This window comes from Euprymna scolopes, chromosome 12 (assembly GCF_053919585.1).
Source record: "Euprymna scolopes isolate OS-2025 chromosome 12, ASM5391958v1, whole genome shotgun sequence".
NCBI classification, from domain to species: domain Eukaryota; kingdom Metazoa; phylum Mollusca; class Cephalopoda; order Sepiida; family Sepiolidae; genus Euprymna; species Euprymna scolopes.
The window spans coordinates 24,216,694-24,244,438 of record NC_136493.1 but is presented as its reverse complement, the minus strand read 5'-3'; the positions used below and the strand labels follow the sequence as shown (position 1 = coordinate 24,244,438).

Here is a 27,745-nt window from a genome sequence, read left to right as displayed (position 1 = left end):
TTTATCCTTGTCCAACTAACCTACATCTAAAATTTCAAGTGTTTAGACCCAAAATTGGCGGAGGAGTTTGATAGAATTTTGAAAGGTCAAATCGTTGAACTTAAACCTCTTGACAGCCAAATTTCTATCCGAACACCGATTAAAAAAGATTTTCCCAAATCTCAAGATCTCTTATGTCAAATCTCGAGTGTGTATACTGAAATTTGGTAGGGAAATCTACAAACACACAGACAATTTCACTTATATATTTCTACTAGCTGTTCAGCCTGGGTTTTTATGTAAGATTTCAAATTTTTAGACCAAATTTATCTGAGTAATTTCGTAGAGACCGCACGTCAATTTTTTAAAAAATTTGACCCCAGTTTTGACCCCCTAACCTTTATTATTTTGGTCTCAAATCAAAATACAAAGTTTTACACATGTCCAAGTTACCTACATCTAAAATTACAAGTCTTTAAATCCAAAATTAGCAGAAGAATTTGGTAGAATCTGCAAAGGTCAGCTCTTTCGACTTTGACCTTTTGGCAGCCAAATTTTCGCCCCAAAACTGATCAAAATGCTTGCCGTATGTCTGAATACCTGTGATGTATAAATTTCAAGTGTTTAGACCCAAAATTGGCTGAGTAGTTTGATAGACATCGTAAAGGTCAAATCTTTTGAACTTTGACCACCTTAGCAGCTCAAATTTTTGACCCAAACCGAATAAAAGCTTGCCTTATCTCTGAATACCTTTTATGTAAAATTACAAATATTTAGACCAGAAATTAGCCGAGTAATTTGGTACAGACCACAGAGGTCAATTTTTTTCAACTTTGACCCCAATTCTGATCCTTTAACATTATTTTTTTTTAGGGGAGGGGGCTAAAATTAAATTAAGAAGTTTGATCCATGTCCAAATCATCTACATTTAAAATTTCAAGTGTTTTGGACCCAAAATTGGAAGAGGAGTTTGGTAGAATTTTAAAAGGTCAAATTGTTGTACTTTGACCCCTTGACAGCCAAATTTCTGGCCAAAAACCGATTAAAAAGATTTTCCCAAATTTAAATCTTATGTCAAATCTCGAGTCTCTGGACTGAAAATTATTTGGTAGGGAAATGTACATACAGACATTTTCACTTATATATATATGTCTCATCAATTATAAATGTGTGAGACAACGAAAAACTAATTATATAAAGATTATTTCACTACTCCACTGAAATTAATGTTTATAAATGAGTGCTCAATAACAAATATGAAAAAGGGGGGGGGTGAAAAAAAGAATTTGCGCATTCACATATGAAAACATTCGAGACTAGTGGCCTGATCACATTGAAACTATAGCATTCCTAACTAAAACATGTATGCCCATACGTAGCCAATAATACTCGTTCAAAGAAAAAATTGTACCATATGTGTATGCACACAATATACATATATATATATATATATACACACACACAAACATACGCATATACATGCATGTAAATATACATACATTATAAATTACACACACACACACATATATATATATATATCGATGCCTTCGCTCAGTCTTCAACGACAAAGGATACCTCCTGTAGGAGCAGCGTGTAATTGCGAGGCAAGGGTTGCGCAATCTCCAACCACACCTCTGGTGAATCGGGACTGTTTGAGTCCAGTAGCAAAGGGAAGTCCAGGACGACTGGAAACAATGCCGAGATAAGCGGAGAGCACATACAGCACCTGAAATTCCCAAATGGTCACCCATGTAGTACTAACCAGGCTAAACGTTGCTTAACTTCGGTGATTTGACGAGAACCGGTGTGTCAACGTGATTATGCTGTACATACATATATATATATACATATACTTAAACACACACACATATATATCACACATACTTAAATACACACACATACTATAAACACACACACACATGTATACACACATATACACACACATATGTATACACACATATAGACACGCACACATAGACACACACACACACACACACACACATATATATGTATGTATACACACATATAGACACACACACATATATGTATGTATACACACATATAGACACACACATATGTATGCATACACACATATAGACACACACACATACACATATATGTATACACACATATAGACACACACACATACACATATATGTATGTATACACACATAGACACACACATATGTATACACACATATAGACACACACATACACATATGTATACACACATATATATGTGTATGTGTGTGTCTATATGTATACACACAGACACACATACACATATATATGTATACACACATTTGGCCTTTTGGCCAAGATCAAAGTGTAGTATCTGTTCCGGCAGATACTGCAAGCTATGACTAGCAAAGACCAGATGTGGGGGCAACCCCACATGCCTGACCTTTAACCAGCTCCCATTTCCCACCTCTCGGGAGCTGGTCCCCATTTTCCCTTCCCCCTCCCTTCACTCCTCACATTAAAAATCGGCCTTGTGCCTAATTTGCTCGGTGGGGGAGCAAATAAATACCATCTGTTCCGGCAGATGCTGCAAGCTATGACTAGCTATGACTAGCAAAGACCAGATGTGGGGGCAACCCCACATGCCTGACCATTAACCAGCTCCCATTTCCCACCTCTCGGGAGCTGGTCCCCTTTTTCCCTTTCCCCTCCCTTCACTCCTCACATTAAAAATCGGCCTTGTGCCTAATTTGCTCGGTGGGGGAGCAAATAAATACCATCTGTTCCGGCAGATACTGCAAGCAAAGACCAGATGTGGGGGCAACCCCACATACCTGACCTTTAACCAGCTCCCATTTCCCACCTCTCGGGAGCTGGTCCCCTTTTTCCCTTCCCCCTCCTCTTCACTCCTCACATTAAAAATTGGCCTTGTGCCTAATTTGCTCGGTGGGGGAGCAAATAAATACCATCTGTTCTTCAGATGCGGCACTTCTATTTATCGTTCTCTTTCAGTGGAGGAGAAATATTTTACGACTGAGACAATTTTTATTTTTGTACCTTTTCTCCACGTTAAAAAACGATCCTGGTGTCTAACTCTGTCCCGTGGGGAGGCATTGTAAATAGATACACACATATAGACACGCACATACACATATAGACACACATATAGACACACACACACAAACATATATATTAGAAACAACCAAAAATCTGTGAGATTAGGGTAGGTTCTGTGACGATATTGATTTATTTTTCTATAATCCACTCAGCCGGCAGTATGCCCTTGCCCGGGTAACGTCGAGTAAATACAGCTTGTATATTATGGAAAAATGAAACATTGAATGAATTTGTGATGGTTGAAATTAATCAGAAAATAGAAACTTGGTTTTTAGTGCGTCGAAACTCCACTTTTAGTCATCATTTATTTTGTGATGATGTGGCGTTTCGTCGAATTGGAAGCCACATGTCATGAACGATAGATTGCAACCAACTTGCTGAATTCGGCAACGACAACAACAACACGTGCGAGCGCCACACACACACACACACACACACACACACACACACACATCAACGAAATGTCTACGAAATCTGCTAACTGAACTTGCCTGCGTTCTTATATAGAAATCAACCTAATTAAAAAAAAAAAAAAAATACAGAAAAATATTTGTCATGGAACGAAAATGTCATATTCCAAAACTCACGTAAATTTAAACCAAATATTTTTTTAAATATATAGAAAATCGTCTTACGATTTTTAGCGATTTTAATAGGAAAATGTAATCATCACAAGACTTTCATCTCGACAGTTCGAATTGAGTTGTCTATTTATTAAACATGGCTTATCAAAACATCGTGCTTCATCATAAAATTTGATTTTCTTAGTTGAAATAAAAAAGTACATGTTCGGAATCAAAAATCAGAAAGTCGCAAAATTGAATTATGTTTAAAAAACAAAAAAACAATGTCATATGTCAATTACAACTAAAAGCAATTTTATCGACTTGTCATAATGCAATTAGTAACATTATTGCCTTATTACATAAAACATGTACGTTCACAATCCATTGATCCGCCATTATTATTTTTGAAATGTAACAAGACAGACTGCAGTTACCCAACCCACCTCCCTTCTATTATACGAACTCGTCTGTTTGTTATTTAAGTAAAACTTATTTCGAAAATTATTTTCATTGATAATTTTCTACTTACATGGTTTTTCGCAATTTTTGGATATGTTACTATTTGTCGCGTGGAAACCAAGTGTATACCATTGGTTTTATTGGAATTCAGTATTTCGATGGTCATTGTTATTTCGCGCAAGCGTCGAATTTTTTTTTTATGATGTCATAGAATGAAATTGTCATATCCCAAAATTTACATAAATTGATAAAAAGTAGTTTATATATATATATATATATATATATATATATATATATATATATATATATATATATATATATATATATACTCGGGGTTTTTTTTATATTCAAAAGTAATGGACTAATGAATTCAACGAGGTTGTTAGATAGTGCTCAATAAAAAGAGCTGATAATACTTGTTTATTGTTATATAAACATGCTCACATCCCGCTGCTACAAATAGCCACTTGTTTCAATCAAACAACAGATATCATCAGGCAGCGACTTGACTATTCAAAAGTTCAATGAATAATTGAGCGGGATGTGAGCATGTTTATATAACAATAAACAAGTATATATATATATATATATATATATATATATATATATATATATATAGATAGATAGATAGATAGATAGATAGAAAATCTTTCTTTTTACGATTTTTAGAGATTTTAATAATGAAATGCAACCATTACAAGGCTGATTTTAATCTTGGTAGTTAGAATTTAGTAATATGCCCCTTATTTATTAAACATGGCTGATCATAACAAAGTCTCGCTTCGTCATAAAATTTAATTTTCATGGTCAATAAAAAAAAATACTTTTGTGTGCTTTTTGGAATATGACATTTTCATTCAATGTTGTGCATGTATATCAGAAAAGATTTTTCTGTAATTATGTCATTTTTACCTTAGTTGAATATGTAGCTCGGCAGGAACATTTTCATAGCAATTACCGTTTTTCAACGTGCACGCGTATGAAAAACGTGCAAAGACACAACGTCGTGACGCAACCACCGCACACATAAAACAATGTTACATTTCCTCGCGTAGAGATACGGCAAACTGGCTGGAACATTTGAGGACATCTCTATATAAAGATTTGCCACGAAAAATCAAATCAGATTTTCTCTTGTTTTTACTAGAACTGGAGGTTCAGATTAACTCCGTCACAAGGGAGACGTTAAAATTCCCCCGTCTTTAATTTACACGCCAAATGCGCATGAACCTTAATTCTCGTAATGGAAAGTGATCATATCGAAAGAGAATTTATTTTATTTATTAAGTTTTTTTTTTTAAAACAATTTTATTTAAACCTACTGTGCTTACGAGATGGACACCAACGCACACTTTCACTTTCACGATTATGGACTGTCATTCTCTAAAAGTAATCACATTAATTCCAAGCCATGCCTGACACTCTGGACATAAAAATCTTTTTTTTTTCTTTTTTTTTTTTTACACAGTGATCACCACTAATCAAGGCCCGGAAGCCACTCAGGGATAAGGGTTATTGCAAGTACATTACGCTAGTGTGGAGATTTGATGAAGTGTTTACTTAAGGGGGCGGTTCATTAGGAATTTGTTAACATTGGACTTCAAGACATCCAAGTTGTAGTCCGGTGGGAAGCAGGCAGACGGAACAGAGTTCTACAGGCGTACAGTTCTAAGAAAGAAGCTTTGTTCATGGAATCCGCGTTTTGATTTAGGCACAGATATAGAGTGGGGGAAATTTTTCACAGTGGATTCAGCTAGACGGGTGTTTTTCGTGAAAGATTGGCGAGGGGGAACCAGAGATTGGAGTTCAGACGAGCACCTGCCATGGAAATAACGATAAAACAAGGATAGGCTCGCAACGTCTCTTCTGTGGGAGGGAGGTTGCAGGGTAGAGAAAAGGGCATCCCCCACTAAGCCACGAAGTCTATTTTGTACTCTGTCAAGGCAGGATAGGCTGTTTTTAGCAGCTCCTGCCCAGATATGGCAACAGTATTCCATCCTTGGACATACTTAGCTTTTATATAGATAGAGAATTGCATCAGTAGTGAGATATCTTCTGGAGCAGTAGAAGGATCCCACCATCTTTCCAGCGACCTTGGCAACAGACTTAATGTACGTGTTCCATTTCAGATCAGGAGTAAAGGTAAAACCCAGAAGCTTGTCAAAACACGGGGCCTCACCCAGACGAGAGCCATCCATCCCAATTGATGCCAGATGGGGATCAGAGTGTTGATGATGTAAGGATAGGAGTTTGGTTTTGGATGCATTAACGGTAACCAGTCACATCTTTCCCCACTGAACCACGCGCTCGAGATCAGAGGAGAGAGAATAAGAAGGAACTTTATCATTTACAGCCTTTGATGTGTTGCCGTAGATGGTCGTGTCATCAGCATAGATGTCAACGAATGATTTAAGTATGTGTTTAGGGAGGTCATTGATGTAGATCAGGAAGAGAGTTGGGCCCAGGATTGACCCCTGAGGGACTCCAGCATTTATATTGCAGGCCTCCGATTTTTGTCCATTTACCACTACTCTTATGAGCCTATCGGAGAGAAATGATTTAATGATTGAGAAAACATTTCCAGTTATACCGCAGCTGGAAATCTTGTGAAGTAGACCCTTATGCCATACCTTGTCGAAGGCCTTTGATATGTCAAGAGCAATTGCCCTAGAAAGGAAGCCTTTGTCGAGAGATTCACTAATCCTGTGGAATATAACCGTCAGCACATCTGCGGTAGATCTTGCAGAGCGGAAACCATATTGTGTGTCACTAAGAAGGTTATTCCTGCTGAGGTGGTTGACTATTTCTCTATTTAATATGGATTCCAGCAACTTACTCATAACACACAGGAGACTTATTGGTCTGTACTGAGAGGGAGATGACTTATCACCTGAATTCTTAAATACAGGGCAAACTGATGAGGTCTTCCAGGGAGTCGGAAAGCACTTCTCCTTAAGGCAGCGCTTAAATAGTAAGTATGGGAGCAAGTTCTGGTTGAAGCTTTTTTAACACTATAATTGGGATGCCATCAGGGCCAGTTGCTTTACTGGAATTTAGGTTCTTGATTAGCTTGGCGACCTCATGCACGGATATTTGTATGTTACCTAGCTTGTTCTGTGTTATAGGAGGAAATATGGGGAGTTGATGGCCTTCGTCGCATAGGGTAGAATTAGCTGCAAAGTTCTTTACAAATAGTTTGGCCTTGTCTGACGCTGACGAGATGACTTCTGGTCCATTGATAATGGTTGGGATAGAACGCACACTTCTGTTCAGGATCCTATTTGTTATTTGCCAAAACTGGTGGGAACCAAGCCGCTGATCAGCTACCTTGGATTTAACAGACTGGGCATATAGCTCTCTTGCATTTTTTATTACTCTTATATTAAACCTCGTGCCATTCTCACAAAATCCGCACTTTGCTACTCCTGTATAATGAACACTCCGCACAAGAAAACACTTATGTTGGAACAATTTGAACTAATATTCTTGACACGTAAATAAATGTTTATTACATGTTAATGTTGTGTGCTGTGATTTCAAGTCCTTTGTCAAGTGTCGTTCCGAAGTTATTGTTATATTTTTATTTTTTTATTTATGTGACGATGTGCTTTGGTGAAAACCTATTAATTGGTGATCTTGTTAAATTTACCTTTTTAACGGTCCCGCGGATGCCCTCCTACTTTCGACTTCAGGAAATTTCAGCACCTGCAACCTCTGTTCGATTATGAATTAGTGGACACTGACTCATATCCTTACAAAATAGGACTCCGCGTGGGTTTCTATAATCGGCAACCTCTGCACATCTCCCTATAATCGGTAACCCTGACTACAAAAAACAACATGCAACCTATGCGCATTATCTTCTATAATATAAATCTCACCTGTGTTTAAATGTATGTTTGTATGTCTGCCTAAAACTTTCGACAGAGATGACAGATTTTCACGAGATCGGTATCGACTCTTTGGACGACAAATATCGAACAAAAATGTCGAAAAACATTAATTCCTTCACCCTCAACTGGGCAGTTTTCTACAAGGAGGGGTCGCCTTTCTCGTCGATATTTTCGAAAGTCATCCCCTCTTTTCCATTCACAAGCTTTAATTTAAACATTCGTCATTTTCGGTTTGGCGATGGGCGCAACAGAAAACACGTCACGTTCCCTCCCCCCCGTTCTTTTCCTCCTTTGCGGTATGGGTTCGAGCCTGCCTGCCTACTACCACTTTTTTCCCCCTCATATTCACGTCAAACAAGGGACAGTACCACTTTCACGTAAGGGGCTGGTATTTAGGATCATATCTATAGGCATACTATGTAGGGAGTTGAGCAGGAAGATGTCTGTGTCTTATGTTACACTTGAATTTCTGCATGTCAGTACAGTGAGGGAAGCAGGGAGAAAATTCCAAAGTCTAGCAGTTTGAGGAAAGAAATTATTTTAGAACACTTTCCGGCATCCACAGGGAAGGGGGAGGGATTTTGCTATTCGTTGGGTTAGTCGGGGAGTATGGCGCACGTATGGAAGCCGTACCTCCACTTTAATTTTTTTTTTTTTTTCAATTTTCGTCGTTTTGAATTTTTTTTTTTTTTCGGCGGTTTATTATCAAATGGTTAATAATCTACCATATATATATATATATATATATATATATATATATATATATATATATATATTAAAAATTCAATATTTAGCATCTTTAAAGAGTGCTCTGTTTCTTTTACAACGTTCTGGTAAATCGATCCTTCATTTTGGAAGCATCGACTTTTTCGGCTAAATTTCGCGAATTTGGCCTTTTTAAAAAGCCGTTTGGCTAAAAAAAAAAAAGGCTTTAAAAGTACAAGTGCATTGCGGCCGGAGGAGATTACTTCAAAGGGAACTAGAGTTTCATGCGTGTACTATCAATAAAAGTGTCCAAACGAAAAAGTCTGGAAACTTGTTTATTTTTAAGATGATTATATCAAAAAATTACGAAAATCGATAAAGTAGAAATTATTTATTAAAAAAAAAATAGAATTTGAAGAAAACGATCGTATTCACTCATGTAAGACACAGAAGTGCAATAGGGAGGTAATTTTCCGTTTGAATTTATTTTATAGAAAAAAAAAGATGGCCGCAATTTTTCACTTACTAACACAAAGTTTTTTTGTTTTTTTTTAATAATTCAATAATATTCAGGTAATTTCGACTGCATAATTTGGAAGCTAACATTGTAATTCTAATAGAATTGAAAAAAAAAAATCAATAGAAATCATTGTTTTTAACTGAAAACTATCGACTACAAATTTTCGTTCTGATAGTGTAAAGCGCAAACTTTTATTTTCTTAGTTCTTGATCGATTTACGTAATTTTTCGAATATGACATTTTCGTTCCGTGACGAGTATGCACATTATACAAACTTTTCGGTAAAATCCATGGAGTGCATACGGTGGTTATATGAGAAAAATAAAGCTGTGTACGCATTATAAATGTTTCTTTTCTGTGTCTTATGTTATACATTAGTGGTCATTTCGGGTTAAGTTTTTACATATTCATCGTTAGTTATTTAGACGAGGCATGATTTTCTCTAGTTCAGATTGTTGCAGTAAATAAACTTTTAACTCGAAATGACCCCTAATGTACTAATGTATAACATAAGACAGAGAAAAGAAACATTTATAATGCGTACACAGTTTTATTTTCTCATATAACCACCGTACGCACTCAATGGATTTTACCGACTTTTCTGTATTTTCTTCACTTTTAATTGCCGCCGTAAGTGCCAGTTTAAATAAGCACCCAATAATTACAAAACGCGTCCCCCCCCCGATGTTAAGAATGGGTTTCTAAATAATAACTAGAGATGGGCAACAGCATATTCTTTTCCTTGTTTTAACTTTCAGATATATCCATTGATATCTTATGTTTTTATATAGAGTGATGTATGTGGTTCCCCGTTGATTAATCGTATCTGTGTCGGATATTTACTCGAGAGTCAAAAAACAATGAAAAGAATATGCTGTTGTCACAGCCCTAATAATAACGTTATTATTTCGGGATAGGTACTGGAATGGGAGGATTTGACGCAGGCTGTAATTCGACGATTATTTAAAATAAAAAAAAAAATAAATAAAAATAAAACTTTTTTTTTTTTTTTACATTTAAAACTATTTTAATCCAAAAAGCCAAATCGGAACTTTGTGAAAATAATTTTTAACGTAAAAAAAAAAAAAAATAAAATAAACAAACAAAATAAAATAATAAAAAAAAAAGAAAAAGCCAAATGGGAAATTGGTGAAAATACAAAAAATTGGTGAAAATACAAAAAAAAAAAAAAAAATACATGCAAGTTTAAGTTATACGTCTGGGAAAGTTTTATGAATGAAAATTTGAAAAATAAAATAGAAAGCCGATCTGTTTCTTCATTATTTCTATCATTTTGAAAAGTGGAATTGCTCTGGGGTGTTTTTACTTTCATTTTTATCCCCCCCCCCCAACTATGCTGGTGTTGTTGTATTTCTTTTTGTTGTAGTATTTATTATTGTTATTGTTGTTGTATTTATTGTTGTGGCGTGACTGGACTGACGGTGGTCAAGTGCAAGTGGTTAACGACACGAACTGACGATCTAGGTGCCCCAAGCTCGAAATCAGTTCGTTCCACACACACACACACACACACACACACACACACACACATCGCTTTCTCTCAGGATGTTGGCAACCTTTACGTGGTCCCTCCCGTAATTCTCGATATTTTTTTTTTTTTGAGAATTGATTAGGAAAATATCTGGGAAACCAATGGCAACAATAGAATTCGTACATTATTAATTAATAAATAATAATAATAATAATAATAATAATAAAAGTTTTCACACAGGCCATTAGGTACCTCCACGGCGATGTGTAAAACGTCAATAGTACACATTTTAATAGTGACGTTATCATTTCGTGTGTTTGTGTTAATTTCTACGGATAAGCGTTCGCGTTATAATTATTAATGGAGTAACCTTTTGTTTTTTGTTTTTTGCTATGGATAAAAAATAATATCAAACTTACCTTTTGTAAAATAAATACATTTTTATTAACGAATTACACAGACTAGAGTAAATAAAATAAAATTAATTTTAACGTCTTCTGTTGACACATGTATTTAAAAATAATGTCCTTTACAAGCCTCCGTACATTTTTGAAAAAATAACCACCCTCTATCAATTGAAATAATAAAATCAAAACGAATTTTTTTAAGGTTGATTTTGGATTTACAATTTTTATTATCTCAATAGTCTTCTTTTTTTTTTTTTTACATAAGCGTCACCACTTATCAAGGCCGATCGGCCACTCAAGGATAAGGGTTAAAGAGTGTAGAGTAGTCAAAAGGACAATATAGTAGTCGATAGTAATGGAAGTTCGGTAAATTTGTTAACTTAAGTGGAACGGCTCATCAGAAACTTGTTCACGTTGGACTTGAAGACAACCATATTATAGACAGCTGGAAAGCAGGAAAACGGAAGACAATTCCACAGGCGTGCAGTTCTAAGAAAGAAGCTTTGATCATGGAATCTATGTTTAGGTTTAGGCACAGATAAAGAGTGGGGAAAATTATTGATAATGTTTTCAGCTAGTCTAGTGTTTCTTGTGAAAGTTTGGCGAGGGGGACCATAGATTGAAGCTCAGTCGAACACTTTCCATGAAAATAACGATAAAGCAGAGAAACTCGCAACGTCTCTTCTGTGAGATAGAGGTTGCAGCGAAGAGAAAAGGACATCTTCCATCAGGCCACGAAGTCTATTTTGAACCCTATCAAGGCAGGGCAAGTCTTTTCTAGCAGCTCCTGCCCATATGTGGCAACAGGATTCCATCCTTGGACGTATCTGGCTCTTATATAGATAGAGAATTGCATCAGCAGTGAGATATCTACTGGATCGATAGAAGGATCCCACTATTTTTCCAGTGGCCTTGGCAACAGATTTGATGTACGTGTTCCATTTAAGATCATGAGTAAAGGTCAAGCCCAGAAGCCTGTCAAAACTTGAGGCCTCCCCAAGACGAGAGCCATTCATTTTAATTGATGCCAGATGGGGATCAGAACGTTGATGATGTAAAGATAGAAGCTTGGTTTTAGATACATTAAAAGTAACCAGCCACTCCTTTCCCCATTGTACAACGTGATCAAGATCAGAGGAGAGAGAATCGGAGAGAACTTGGTCGTTTACTGTCTTAGATATGCAACCATAGATGGTAGTGTCGTCAGCATAAATGTCTACGAATGATGTAAGGATGTGATTTGGAAGATCATTAATGTAGATTAGGAAAAGAGTTGGGCCCAGGATGGACCCCTGAGGCACACCGGCATTAATACTGTGAGCTTCTGATTTTTGCCCATCAACTACTACTCTTATGAACCTATCAGAGAGAAATGATTTATATTCTTTTATAATTGGAAACCTGTTATTAAAAAAATCCATTTAAACTTCATATCGCGTAATATTTGAATTTAATATCATTTAAAGCTTTTTAAAAATAATTATTTTTGTTGTTGTAATTCGAATAATAATATTAACAATAAAAAAATTATCCAGAAAGTGTTTGTTTTTTTTAACATAAAATCATTATTTACAACTTTGAGGCAAGTGAAATAAATAACAGGATTTTATATATATATATATATATATATATATATATATATATATATATATATATATATATATATATATATATATTACTATTTTTTAATTATTTGATCTTTTCAGCTTTAAAAAATGTTGAAACTTATCAACCCACAATTTATTTTGCTTAGTTTTCGGGCCATGAAATATGGTGGGGTGGGGGGTGGTAGAACACCTAAAAAAATATATTTCCGCTAATATATTTATCGAAACCTACTTTTAATATGTAAGTTTATTTAATAATGATTGAATATCGAAAATTTCAGGAAAATATGATTATTATTTGATTTTTACTAAATTTTTAAAACATGGGTGTGTGAACGGCTTAAAAAACGTCACTACATAGGAACGTTGTTTTAAAGCGTCGATAATGTAAACACACTTTTTGTCTTGCATTTTCATTATTTTTGTATGCTGTAAAATTTTTTTTTTAAATATTAGCAGTTTATTTGAAGCTTCTTTTATTAAATGGTAAAAAAGTTAGGATGATAATATTAAATTAAATTACAATTAAATCGGGTTACATATGGGGTGGGGTTAAAACAGTGGCGCGCGTTGGAGGTACCTACAGGTCATCAAGGATTTATCTTTAAGAACAGCCTGTGGATGTTTCCTGGAGTCTGAGTGACAACAAATCTCCCCATATTTCCAAACGAATTTGCGTTATCGCAACAACCATTGGTCTTCACTGGAATTATTGTTATTATTATTGGTATTTATGCAGAATATGGACCGTGCTGAAATAATAACATTATTTAGAAACCCATTATTAACATGGAGAAGGGCGGGCGTTTTGTAACTATTCTGTACTTTCACCTAACAACTTAATAAACAAAAGATGGTAAAAATTCAATTTAACTTGAAAATACTATTAAAAAACAGCACGGTTCGTATGTTGCATAATTATATTAAAAATAAACAAACTATGCTGTTTTTTTTTTTTTTTTTTTTTTTTTTCAAATACTCGTGATTTTGAAATTAAATTTAAAGTTAAAAGATAATTGTCGATTAAGTCATGCGAACTATTTAATGGCCTTAAATAACAGCGGACATTATTTCATCCTTTTTACACCGGTTGCAATCTGAAATTAAATATTTGGCAGCCATTACAGAGTTGAAATGTTCAAGATGGCTTAATTATTAGGGTATCGTTTGGTCATTAAATTATTAAACCGAATCGTTGTAAGACTATAATTTTGTAATGCTAAAGTTTTAACTTCTGTTTATAAAATGAATAATTGCCAAATCTTTCGATATTTTCATATGTTTTTGAGAAGTGTCAGCGCGCCCCAGAGGAGGGGTAATCTGATCTGCAAAAAGTGTCTGGGCTGGCCCCGTCGGGTGATTAGCAATCCAATAAACTAACCTATTCTCAAAGAGAGTGGGCAAAGCCTGGGAGAGTGGACCTCCTAGAACTGCACAGAACTTAACTCCCACCGTAAAATCAAGAGGGACCGGATTATTACAGGAATCGCTGTTGAATTTAGGGACCGAAGATAAAAATCCATAGCCGCTATATTTTAATTTATGTGGGCTTTCTAACAATTTAAAGTCGGACATGATAGTTTAGATCAAATTGAAAGAAATCGAAATGTATTCTGGTGGATTTAATTTCGTAGTTTATTTTTTTGTTCTTATTTAGAATTCAATCTAATTTAAAATATCCAAAAATACACCCAAAAAAATCTTTATGGTGTACGTTACATATTTGTCACAGAACGCAAATGTCATATACCAAAAATCACGTAAAATGATCAAGTAGTGGTTCATTTTTCAACAACAAAAAAAAAATGAACAAAATTTGGTACTAGTGCAGAGAGTGATCCGGACGTAAATAATAACGTTATTTAAAAAGCCATTCTTAACATGAGGAGGGGAGGGTGTTTTGTGCCAATTGTATACTTCAACCTTACAATTGAATAAAAAAACATATCATAAAACTTTAATTAAACTTGGAAATACGATTTAAAAAATAGCGCGGATCGGATCAGTGATCACTGACTGCACTAGTGCACAGTGCACTAGCATCCAAAATTTTATGAGTAAGCAAAAAGTGTCTCTTTTGCGCCGCCCTCTTAAAAAAAAAAAAAAGAAAGAAATCGATACAGATAACTTCACGATAATTCAAACTTGCGAGACTCGCCTTGCCCTTACAATGCTACCGATTTCCCATTAATCGCTTTAAATCGTCTAAAAAATTATTTTGTTTATGACAATAAAACTACTTTACCACTTTACGTGATTTTTGGAATATGGCATTCCATTCAGAGGCGGGTATGCACATAAAGATTTTTCTGTATTTTCCGTTTTTAATAGGATTTTTTTTCTCAGTTTGTTTCAGTATAATCAATCGCTAATAAATAGAGCAAAATAATTTGCAAGTTACGAAGCGGCGAGAAACACACATACACACCAGATATTGCCACACTTTTAGGAAACCGTGAATAAGTGTAAGGTTGCAAGTTAATACTACTACTATAATTACTAGCAGTAGTAGTGGTAGTAGTAACCAACTTGGGTCGCAATCACCTGTTGATTCAGAAATTATGAACTTTTGAATTTCGAAATATTGACGTAAGTTTACGATTACAGCGAAACTGATTTTTTATTTATACACATTTTTATAACCTTTGGTTCTTATCCAAAATCGAACCTCATTAAAATAAATAAGATAAATAATTAAATAAAAACAGAAAAATCTTTATGATGTACGTTACCTGTGACGGAATGAAAATGTCATATTCCAAAAGTCACATAGGCGGACCTGAACGAGAATCACCCACTCCTACCCCAAGAACATCTTTCCAAATAAACACTCTTAACCTTCCCATGTTAAGAACGGTTTTCGTTTTTTATTTATTTATTTTTTTTTTTTTTTCGGTGGATTATTATTGATTGGATACTAATATACAGGGGTGGGTGATTCTTGTTCAAGTCAATCATCACATAAATTTATGAACTATTTTTTTAATATAGAATTTTTTTTTTTACGATTTTAATAGTAAATTGTACCTATTATAAGGCTGATTTTGATCTACATAGTTCGAATTGAGTTGTATCTTTTTTAAACATGGCGGATCAAGGCTTGCTTCATCATAAAAATTTATTTTATTTCCTTATATATAACTACTTTATCAATTGACGTGATTTTTGGAATATGACATTTTCCTTCCCTGACGGGTACGTACATCATAAAGATTTTACTGATTGTTTTTTATTAGGTTTAATTCTTGATTTGCATCAAATTTTTTCTTTCTAAAATATATGAAACAATAAATAAGGTTTAAAACTACTAGTAGTAGTAGTATTAACAATAATAATTAACAATAACAATAACTCGTGTTGCGTTGCATTGCAACAATGCAACATTGCAACACTGTTGCAATCACCTGTAAATTTAGAAATGATGAACATTCAAATTTCGAAGGAGTGAAGTTTACAATGCCATCGAAAGATTGATTTTTTTTTTTTTTTTTAACAAAATTGTTTCTTTACATTTTTTAAACGTAACATCCATTGAAGACTGGGGAAAACACGTGATCAATTACAAAAAAAAAAAAACAGATGCGAATATAAAAATTGTAAAAAAATGGACATAATTTTATATTTCTATTTTTGGCCAATTATTAAGACCCCCCCCCCCAAAAAAAAAATGTGACACTCTCGTGTGGGTTATTTTCTTTTTTTCCTTTTTCTCACGCATTACCCGACACTAATTGTTTGTTTGTTTGTTTTTTTTTTCGAACTGAATAAACGCTTGAAGTTACAACACTAAAAACTTATTCAGTTAGGTAAAAGAGTAACTTATTTTGCCTTTGATGACATTTATTTGTTATTTATTTTTTTGTGTGCCTATAGAAAAAATAAATAAATAAAAACGCCAGTAAAAGTTTGAAAAAAGTTATAAAAACGCACTCGCACTACCTACCTTTCTTCATCTAGGAGATGTCCAAGCACTGTCGTTGTGTTGTTTAAGTTTTAAAAAGTGCTATAATTGCATTCGAGCCATACGCGAACTTCTTGAGGCTTGAAGTGAGCGAAAAAAAAAAAAAATCTTATCCGAAGTTGTCAAAGTTTGACGGACGTTTCTTTATTTTTATTTTTATTTCTTTCTTTCTTTTTCCTTTTTTTTTTTCCTGCGCACTTTTCCTCCTTTTTGTGTGATTTATAATTTTGAATAAAACAAGTTTAATTCAAAATTTCCTTTCTTTCTTTTTCCTTTTGAACGTAAAGCTGTCGTCGTTGTTTTTAGTTATCTCGTAATTGAAGAAACTTTTTTTTTTAAGAAATGAAAAGAAAAGGAAGTGAGAGCGAATTAAAAAAAAAATGTGTGTGTGTATGTATATTATTATATGGATATATTTATATGCTGTGTATCTGTGTGTATGTATGTGCGCGCGTCCGCGTCAATAGGTGTGCCGCCTGGCCCAATAAGAGGAGAGTGTTGTTTTTTTTTAATTTCTTTTCTATTTCTTGCAGCTCACGGGAGTAGGCGATTTAAGCCAGATTAGTCGACCGGCCCGTTCTGCCCCTCAGAAAAAAATAAAATAAAATAAATAAAAATAAAAATATATAAAATAAAAAAATAATAATAAAAAAAAACGCCGGCAAAGACAAGACTGGGCAGGAACCTCTTATCTCATGCCATAACTGTACAATATAGGGTAAGGGAGGCCAGACGAAATCGGTGGCAACAGATATTAATAGGGTTGCACTCTTTACGCAATTAGGTTATTATTATTATCAGTTGTCTGATTATTATTAATATTCAAATTTTTGCACGGGGTCAGTTTTTGTTGCAGGTGGCTGGGGGCGTGCATATCAGCAACAACTGGGAGCTGACGGTGGCTCAGTGGTTAACGACACGGACTGACAACCTGGGTGTACCAAGTTCGGACTACGTTCGTTCAGCAGACGCACTTTCGCCTAGGGACATTGACAACTTTTGCGTGGTCCCTTCCGTAATAATAATAATAATACAAAGAAGTTTTCTAATTGTATTATTTTGGACAGTTCTTGTTATTATTATTATTATTATTATTATTATTATTATCTATGTTCGATATTCAATTTCTCTCCTTCTCTCGCTCACACACGCACGCACTCATACATGCACACATGCACGCACACACACACACCCGCCGGCGCATCGTATAATTCACCAATTCAGTTTTTATTGCACTTTACCCCCGCGCACAAAAAATGGGGGAGGGTAAATAAAAGATAAAAACAGAATGGGTAAAGGTGGACCTGTAGGTTGAAAGAGGTCGCCGATAGTAGAAGAGGGGGTCGGGGTAGACAGCTTTTGGTGGTTTGTGTGTGTGTGTAGCTAAGTGCGTGCAGGCGTACGACGCCTGTACGGAGGGTTTTTTAGTAAGTTGCGACCACGTGTGTGTGTGTATCGGCGGGGATAATCCCGGTTCTTCGTTTTGGTCCCCACCACCACCGTCTCCTCCTCCGCCACCGCCCTCAACTGTGGTGGTCGTCGTCGTGGTCGCCGGTGGGGGGTTCGGTGGTTTTAGTAATTAAATAATAGTGGTCCCGACGGTGGTCGTAGTGATTTCTCGGTCGGTCGTGATGCCACCTCGCTTGCTCTCAATATGAGTCAATATTCGGCTGCTCCTAAAAATAGAGAAAATAAAAGAAATTTTATTTATTTTAAAGTCAAGGTAGCAGAAAAAAAACGAAACAGAAAATAATTTGTTTATCCTCAAGTTCCGCGTGTCTTTGTCTCCTTCTGTTTTCTACTGACCGTTCTGCTTCACTGCCCTGGAAAAGTTCCTTTTTGTTAATGTTCACTAGTTTTAAAATCAGCAAACGAACTTGGGTGGACCTGTACGAGAGTGCCCCCTATAAATATGTAGTTTACACTTTTTTTTTAAAGTTTTTTTTTTTTTTTTCCTCTCGACGATTATCATAGATTACAGACTAAAGTATATTATCAGAAAAAAAATTAATAAATAAATTTAATGACTTTTAAGAAGGGGTTTCACTTTCTCGTTACAATGTTCTTGTTATTCTACTTCATTGCTACCTGACTTAGTGACTTACTGCCCTTTTCTTTACCGCGTGTCACGTGATTAGAACTTCTTAAGTCATTAATTTTTTTTATGAAAACAGAATATTTTTTTTTAACTTGCAAACATTAATTACAAGAGAGCTTTCCAGGTTATTCATTGTGATGCAGAAAACGGAAGTAAACAAAGACACGCAGAACTTGAAGATAACCAATAATTTAGTTTCAAATCAGACAAAAAAATATTATTGAATATTGAATTTCGAATAAAATAAATGGTACCGACGTAATTGTCATGGCGCAAATAGCGACATATCCTAAAATTACGGAAAACGATAGGGTAGAAAAATAATTATTAATAAAATAGAAATTTGTGAAATTAAGCAAAATCACTATATTATGCCTACTAAAAGAGAGATAAGCTGACACTGACAAGGGGGATAATTAAGTTCTGTTGCTTACGTCACGTGACGAACGTAATTCAAAATGGACAAATTTTATTCCCATCAAAAACTTTATCGTAAACTTTTTTCATTAATAATTATTTTTCTGCGTTATTGTTTTCCGTAATTTTTGGATATGTTGATATTTGTGACATGACAATTACGTACATACCATTTGTTTTACTTGAAACTCAATATTTCCAATTTCGTTCGTTCAATAGAGAATCACCCCCAACTGTTCACGCGCAAGTAAAAATCACTAATCCAAATAAATTAACAGAAAAACTCTTTGATATTTACGTATCAGATAAAGATCGGTATCCTCACCAAAAATTAGAAAAAAACCAAAAAAGCAATATAGAGCAGAATCTTGATTAAAAAAAAATAAAAATCAGTTTTATTATATTTTGCCGATCTATCATTGATAAAAGCTGAAATCCCGTAAAGCAGGGGGAGATAAGTGAGCGTCAATTAATAAAGTAATTATTGGGTTTAAACTAGGGTTTCCCAACCTTTTTGGTAAACGTTCCATCCCCACCCCGAACACCGATACGTACTACCGCCCTCTCCTTACATAATAATGTTCGTAGTAATTATAGTACCTAATTAAAGTGAAAATAAATAATTGAATATTCATAATAGTTTATTCAACAAAATTCTACTCTCGATCGAATGGGAACAGCAACAAACAAGTTGGTCAATTAATATATCATAGCATTGCTTATACAATAATCAATAATCAATAATAATCACAAGAATCACCAATCAATATGCAGATTGTTGTTGATTAGCAATAAGTTGAGAAACACCTAGTAATATTACTAGAAGCTTTCAGTCTTTTACTGTCTCCCTCCCTCCTAAAAGATCTCAGGGACTCCCTGTACGATAAATTTGGTCACCGCCCACATAAAGTCTTGTAACGCCCCCACCCCCACCCTGGTGGGCAGTACGGACCCCATTGGGAAACCCTTTCTTAAACCGTATAAAAACCGGCTTTTAAAAAAGTATTTATGGGCTTGAAACGTAACATACTGTCGCTTATGATCATCCATAGGTATTGAAAACTGCTTATGATCATCCATAGGTATTGAAAACTTCTTATGACCATCCATAGATATTGAAAACTTCTTATGGCCATCCATAGATATTGAAAACTTCTTATGACCATCCATAGATATTGAAAACTTCTTATGACCATCCATAGATATTTAAAACTTCTTATGACCATCCATAGATATTTAAAACTTCTTATGGTCATCCATAGATATTGAAAACTTCTTATGACCATCCAGAGATATTGAAAACTTCTTATGGTCATCCATAGATATTGAAAACTTCTTATGACCATCCAGAGATATTGAAAAATTCTTATGACCATCCAGAGATATTGAAAAATTCTTATGACCATCCATAGATATTGAAAACTTCTTATGGTCATCCATAGATATTGAAAACTTCTTATGGTCATCCATAGATATTGAAAACTTCTTATGGTCATCCATAGATATTGAAAACTTCTTATGACCATCCATAGATATTGAAAACTTCTTATGACCATCCATAGATATTGAAAACTTCTTATGACCATCCATAGATATTGAAAACTTCTTATGACCATCCATAGATATTGAAAACTTCTTATGACCATCCATAGATATTGAAAACTTCTTATGACCATCCATAGATATTGAAAACTTCTTATGACCATCCATAGATATTGAAAACTTCTTATGACCATCCATAGATATTGAAAACTTCTTATGGCCATCCATAGATATTGAAAACGTCTTATGGTCATCCATAGATATTGAAAACGTCTTATGGTCATCCATAGATATTGAAAACTTCTTATGGTCATCCATAGATATTAAAACTTCTTATGACCATCCATAGATATTGAAAACTTCTTATGGTCATCCATAGATATTGAAAACTTCTTATGGTCATCCATAGATATTGAAAACTTCTTATGGTCATCCATAGATATTGAAAACTTCTTATGGTCATCCATAGATATTGAAAACTTCTTATGGTCATCCATAGATATTGATAACTTCTTATGGTCATCCATAGATATTGAAAACTTCTTATGGTCATCCATAGATATTGAAAACTTCTTATGGTCATCCATAGATATTGAAAACTTCTTATGGTCATCCATAGATATTGAAAACTTCTTATGGTCATCCATAGATATTGAAAACTTCTTATGACCATCCATAGATATTGAAAACTTCTTATGACCATCCATAGATATTGAAAACTTCTTATGACCATCCATAGATATTGAAAACTTCTTATGACCATCCATAGATATTGAAAACTTCTTATGGTCATCCATAGATATTGAAAACTTCTTATGGTCATCCATAGATATTGAAAACTTCTTATGATCATCCATAGGTATTGAAAACTTCTTATGGTCATCCATAGATATTGAAAACTTCTTATGATCATCCATAGGTTTTGAAAACTTCTTATGGTCATCCATAGGTATTGAAAACTTCAGATAAAGTTTTCATTTTTGTATATAAACAGATCTCCCACCCCTTACGCACACTGGATAAAAAAAAAAAAAAGATTGTATTTATTTATTTCTCGAGATGAAGATGCATATTTTTTTCACAGTTCGATAATTTAATCTTTAAATAAACGATTTGACTTTAAAACAACTTATGAATATAACTTTGTAAAAAGTAACACATAAAATGATGACGTCATCGATTCTATGGCGAGCTTTGGAGGTCCTTAAATCACACACACACACACACACACACACACACACACACACACACAACAACAACAACAACAAAATAAAACCACAGTTTAATGAAGACATTAAAAAAATGAAAACATCGAAAAAAGTTTAAATTGTACGCATTCATAATGGAATGAAGTTTTCCGAACAAAAAAAAAAAAAAATTCACTTGATTTCTACCCACCTACACCCACCTTTATAACCAATAATAATAATAATAATAAATAATAATAATAATAATAATAATAATAACAGAACTAACTATAAACACACCAAGCCTCAAAGAAAACAATAACAACGACGACAATCGCGCCTGACGACGATCGGATGTACCGATTGAAAGCGCTTGAGAAAAATATAACAGCAACTACTGAGCGCTATAACATGCCAGCTGAAATAAAGAAGACCGCTCGGCAAATTGAAAAGATATCTAACCAAATCGGAAAAAAGAACTCCATCATGTTCAATCAGACGTGCTTCAACAACTCCGATTTATCTAGACCATTGGTCGCAAACCGGAGATCCATGGCCCCCAGAAACATGAATAGAAGGATAATAATTTAATTATTCAGACTATTGTTCTTATTTTGAGTGTTATTCTCATAACGTTTCGGCCAATATAATCTCCAACCTTCTTCAGTAGTCTGAATAATCCAAATAATGTGAATTATTAATAATGATCCCAAAATTTTAGAAAGCAAGGATCTTTAGCTCCTCAGAAATGGACAAGAAGTGTAACAGAGTACGAACACATGTATGGCAGCAGCAACAGCCAACATATGCAAATCACTGAGTCGTGTGTGAGGTGACGTCACAGAGAGGAAGAAGAAAAAAGATTAAAAAAAAAGGAAAAAGAAAAATGTCGTCCGATAAGCACAAAAATAGACATGTTACACTACACACATGGCTCGAGAGCAACAGGGAAAGACATGTCCTAAACATGGCCAAACAAAGACAGAGTACCACGTGTTTGACACGGCAGAGTCTTGTTAAGCACATTGGAGTATGAGAAGACTTTTGAACAAGAGACAAAGTGTTATTTTGGAAGTACCTGTAAATAAATGTCTGTTGTAATAACAAAGTGAGTTTAATTTTTTTTTCTTGTCTTTGTTTCTTTGTGACTGTCTGCATACAATGTGTGAGCCCTGGGTATCGACTTGTAACGACTACGTTACATCCTTATGTAACGTAGTCGTTACAAAAGGAAATAGCAGATGCGAGTGACAAAAACAACAGGATCACCTAAAACATGTGGAGGAGGTTACAAGAAAGTAAATACCAGTGTGGCATACGTAGAAGATTAGTGAATTTCACCAGCTTATATTATTTTTTAAATTTTTTTAAAAATTTTCTACCTTTGAAAGGTTGTAACGCTGGGTATGGGGCAGCCAAACCAGCTACCAACAATGCTCTGCTTTTTACTGAAACCAGCCGAGAGCTTTTTAGTATCATCGTTGTTCCTTTAAGTGCAATTTTCTGAATCCCTTTTGCACTTGGTTCACCAGGAATATTAGTTAGGTAGGACTTCAGGTTCTTCTTCACAAGCCCTGTAGCACCTATGATAACTGGTATGATTGATATCTCTATAAGATTCCAGTTTCTTTTCATATCATACATGAGACCTTGATATTTGGTCTGTTTCCTCCTTTCAGCCATGTTCAGACCTCCATCATTAGGGACACTCACTTCAACCACGGTTGAACTCTCTCTCTGACTTATTCCATATAACTATGTCAGGTTTCACAGTAACATTTTCAAGGTAGGTGGCTGTAGGGATTGTAAATGTTGTCAAGTGTGGATTTTTTTTTTTTTACATGGGGGTCACCACTTATCAAGGCCCAGGAGCCACTCGGGGATAAGGGCTATTGTGTGTACAGTAATCAATGGGATAGTATCGTAGTAATAGTTACTATTGGGGATTTGATAAGGTGTCATTACTTAATGGGGTGGTTCATCAGGAATTTGTTTGTGTTGGACTTGAAGACATCCAAGTTGAATTCGGGAGGGGGGGGACAGGCAAGCGACAGAGAGTTCCACAGCCGTGCAGTTCTAAGAAAGAAGATTTGTTCATGGAATCTACGTTTTGATTTAGGCACGGATAAAGAGTGGGGAAAATTATTGACAGTGGTTTTAGCTAGTCAGGTGTTTTTTTGTGAAAGATTGGCGAGGGGGGGGGACCAGAGAATGAAGCTCAGACGGGCACTTGCCATGGAAATAACGAGTCTCTTCTGTGGGAGAGAGGTTGCAGGGAAGAGAATAGGGCATCCTCCACTAAGCCACGAAGTCTATTTTGTACTCTATCAAGGCAGGATAGCCTGTTTTTAGCAGCTCCTGCCCAGATGTAGCAGCAGTATTCCATCCTTGGACGTACTTGGCTTTTATACAGATAGAAAATTGCATCATTAGTGAGATATCTTCTGGAGCGGTAGAAGGATCCCACCATTTTCCCAACGACCTTGGCCACAGACTTGATGTACGTGTTCCATTTCAGATCAGGAGTAAAGGTCAAACCCAGAAGCTTATCAAAACATGGGGCCTCCCCTAGACAAGAGCCATTCATTTCAATCGATGCCAGATGGGGATCAGAGCGTTTATGATGTAATGATAGGAGCTTGGTCTTAGATGCATTAAAGGTAACCAGTCACCTCTTTCCCCACTGAACCACGTGCACAAGATCAGAGAAGAGAGAATCAGAGAGAACGTTGCCGTTTACGGCCTTTGATGTGTTGCTGTAGATAGTCGTGTCATCAGCATAGATGTAAACGAATGATTTTAGTATGTGTTTTGGGAGATCATTGATGTACATCAAGAAGAGAGTTGGGCCCAGAATGGACCCCTGAGAGACTCCAGCATTAATACTGTGGGCCTCTGATTTCTGCCCATCAACCACTACTCTTATGAGCCTATCAGAGAGAAAGGATTTAATTATAAAGAAAACATTTCCAGTTATACCGTAGCCGGAAATCTTTTGAAGTAGGCCTTTATGCCATACCTTATCGAAGGCCTTTGATATGTCAAGAGCAATTGCCCTAGAAATTAAGTCTTTGTCAAGAGATTTGCTAATTCTATGTGATATAACTGTTAGCATGTCAACTGTAAATCTAGCAGAACGGAAGCCATATTGCGTGTCACTAAGAAGGTTATTTTTGCTGAGGTGGTTGACTACTTCTCTATTTAATATGGATTCCAGCAACTTACTCATGACACTCAGGAGACTTATTGGTCTGTATTGACAGGGAGATGACTTATCACCTGAATTCTTAAATACGGAGCATACTGATGAGGTTTTCCAGGATGTTGGAAAGCACTTCTCCTTAAGGCAATACTTAAACAGTTTGGTGAGTATGGGGGCAAGTTCTGGTTGTAGCTTTTTTAATACTATGGTGAAACAATTTATCTACATAATTTGCAACACAAATTAGTCGTCCGTCCCAACTTCCGGTTTGGTTTACAACCAATAATTGTAAGCAATTTGGTTGATTTTTTTGTTTTTTCTTTTTTACATAGGCATCACCACTTATCAAAGCCAAGAGGCCATTCGAGGATAAGGGTTAAAAAGTGTACATTAGTCAGTTGGACAATATAGTAATCGTTAGTCATTGAAAGTCGGTAAATTTGTTAACTTATGGAACGGCTCATCAGAAACTTGTTTACGTTAGACTTGAAGACAACCACATTGTAGTCAGCTGGAAAGCAGAAGACAATTCCATAGGCGTGCAATTCTAAGGAAGAAGCTTTGTTCATGGAATCTACGTTTAGGTTTAAGCACAAATAAAGAGTGGGGGAAATTGTTGATAGTATTTTCTGCTAGAGAGGTGTTTTTTGTGAAAGTTTGGCAAGGGAGGACCATGGATTGGAGCTCAGTCGAGCACTTTCCATGAAAATAACGATAAAGCAGAGACACACTCACAACATCTCTTCTGTGAGATAGAGGTTGCAGCGAAGAGAAAAGGACATCCCCTACGGGGCTACAAAGTCTATTTTGTACTCTATCAAGGCAGGATAAGTCCTTTCTAGCAGCTCCTGCCCATATGTGGCAACAGTACTCCATCCTTGGACGTACCTGGCTCTTATATAGATAGAGAATAGCATCAGCAGTGAGATATTTACTGGATCGATAGAAGGATCCCACCATTTTTCCAGAAGCCTTGACAACGGATTTAATGTATGTGTTCCATTTAAGATCAGTAGTAAAGGTCAAGCCCAGAACCTTGTAAAAACATGAAGCCTCCCCAAGACGAGAGACATTCATTTCAATTGCTGCCAGATGGGGATCAGAGTGTTGATGATGTAAAGATAAAAGCTTGGTTTTAGATGCATTAAAAGTAACAAGCCACCTCTTTCCCCATTGTACCACTTGCTCAAGATCAGAGGAGAGAATGTCGAATCCAGCAATATTAGAAAAAGTTTTTTATGCTTAAATTTGTTTTTATGTTCAAATATTTATTCGTGATGTTTGGTTTCGGATTCTTATGAAGTTTAACTGAATCTTGTTATATAGTTGCACATGTTTAACTAGGATGTTGCGGTTTAGGGCATATCAACCCTTCTCAGATTATTTAATGCCGAATCTAGTAATTTTTGGAAAAGTTAGTAAGTTTCAAGTTGTTTATACAGGGTGAGTCCCTGGAAACAGATGTTTTTAGAACACTTCTTGCTGTCCTCACAGAGTTTCCTTTCCTTAAAAACATCCATTTCCAGGGACTCACCCTGTATAAACAACTTGAAGCTTACTAACTTTTCCAAATATTACTAGATTTCCTTAAAAACATCCGTTTTCCGAGTTTTGTTTTCCTTCATAACTTCCGTTTCTCTCTCTATATATATATACTACGAAAAGTACCCGTCGTTGACTGGGTTCAAAAACAGCCTACAGAAAATGGACTCTGATTTATGAAAGTATGATAGGTTATGAAAAGGAAGGGTTGTAAAGAGATAGCTTCGAATTTGGGAGTATCAAAACCAAAGCAAAATATGATGAAAGTAAAAATAAAATAGATACACCCCATAATTTATTATACCATACCTGTTCACACTGAAACACTTATCACAATATTCTGTGCATCTATATTAAAAAACCTTGTTAAACTTTGTGACATATTTCCATTCTATGGAGGTCAGGTGCGAACGAACACCCCATGATTTTATACCATATTTCTTCAAACTGAAACATAATTATCAATGTATACTTATGCAGATAGATAGGAAAAGTCTTTATTAAAGTTTGTGCCTATTTCCATTCTATGGAGGCCAGGCACGAACGCAGACCGCACAATTTTATTATACCATCCCTATTTAAGTTAAAACATACTTATCAAAGTATTCTTATGTACATCTATATCAGAAACCCTTGTAAACGTTATTTTTTTTAATTTTTAAATCTTTTATTTCCATACTTTGTGGACCAGGCATGAACGCAGACCCCACAATTTTAATGAACCACCGTTCTGCCAGATCAAACATACCTATTCCTGTGTCTCGATACATCTTCTATCATTATATGTAATCAGTTATTTTAAAATAGACAACCATATAGGAGCCTATTCGTGACCAGACACACACACAGCTTTACATTTATATATATATATATATATATATATATATATACAGTGATGATCATATTTATTGGCACGGTAAAATAAAAGTTAAATTTTGTCTAATAAATTCTAAAAAAGGGATTAAATTAAAGAAAATAACAAAGTATATTATGTATTTTTAACTGGCCTTTCCGATGCAGCAATCGGATTTTAGAAAAAATAAATAACAAAGGAACAACAAACATAACTGCAAAAAACCCTTGTTCAAAA

At 35.2% G+C, this 27,745-nt stretch overlaps 1 protein-coding gene and 1 pseudogene across 4 annotated transcripts in view; both read right to left on the bottom strand.

Moving 5' to 3' along the window:
- The window catches only part of LOC145291201 (polypeptide N-acetylgalactosaminyltransferase 5-like), a 568,917-nt gene extending 551,797 nt beyond the window's left edge, over positions 1 to 17,120 (bottom strand). For 3 of the 4 annotated variants that reach the window (XM_080136784.1, XM_080136785.1, XM_080136783.1), the window contains exon 1: positions 16,650 to 17,118. The gene's annotated coding sequence lies outside the window, so the exon portion shown is untranslated. Of the gene's footprint in view, positions 1 to 16,649 lie in introns of all 4 variants that reach the window. The other variant, XM_080136781.1, reaches the window with a different exon arrangement.
- LOC145291874 (5S ribosomal RNA) lies at positions 1,694 to 1,810 on the bottom strand (annotated as a pseudogene).
- Positions 17,121 to 27,745: the final 10,625 nt, after the last annotated feature.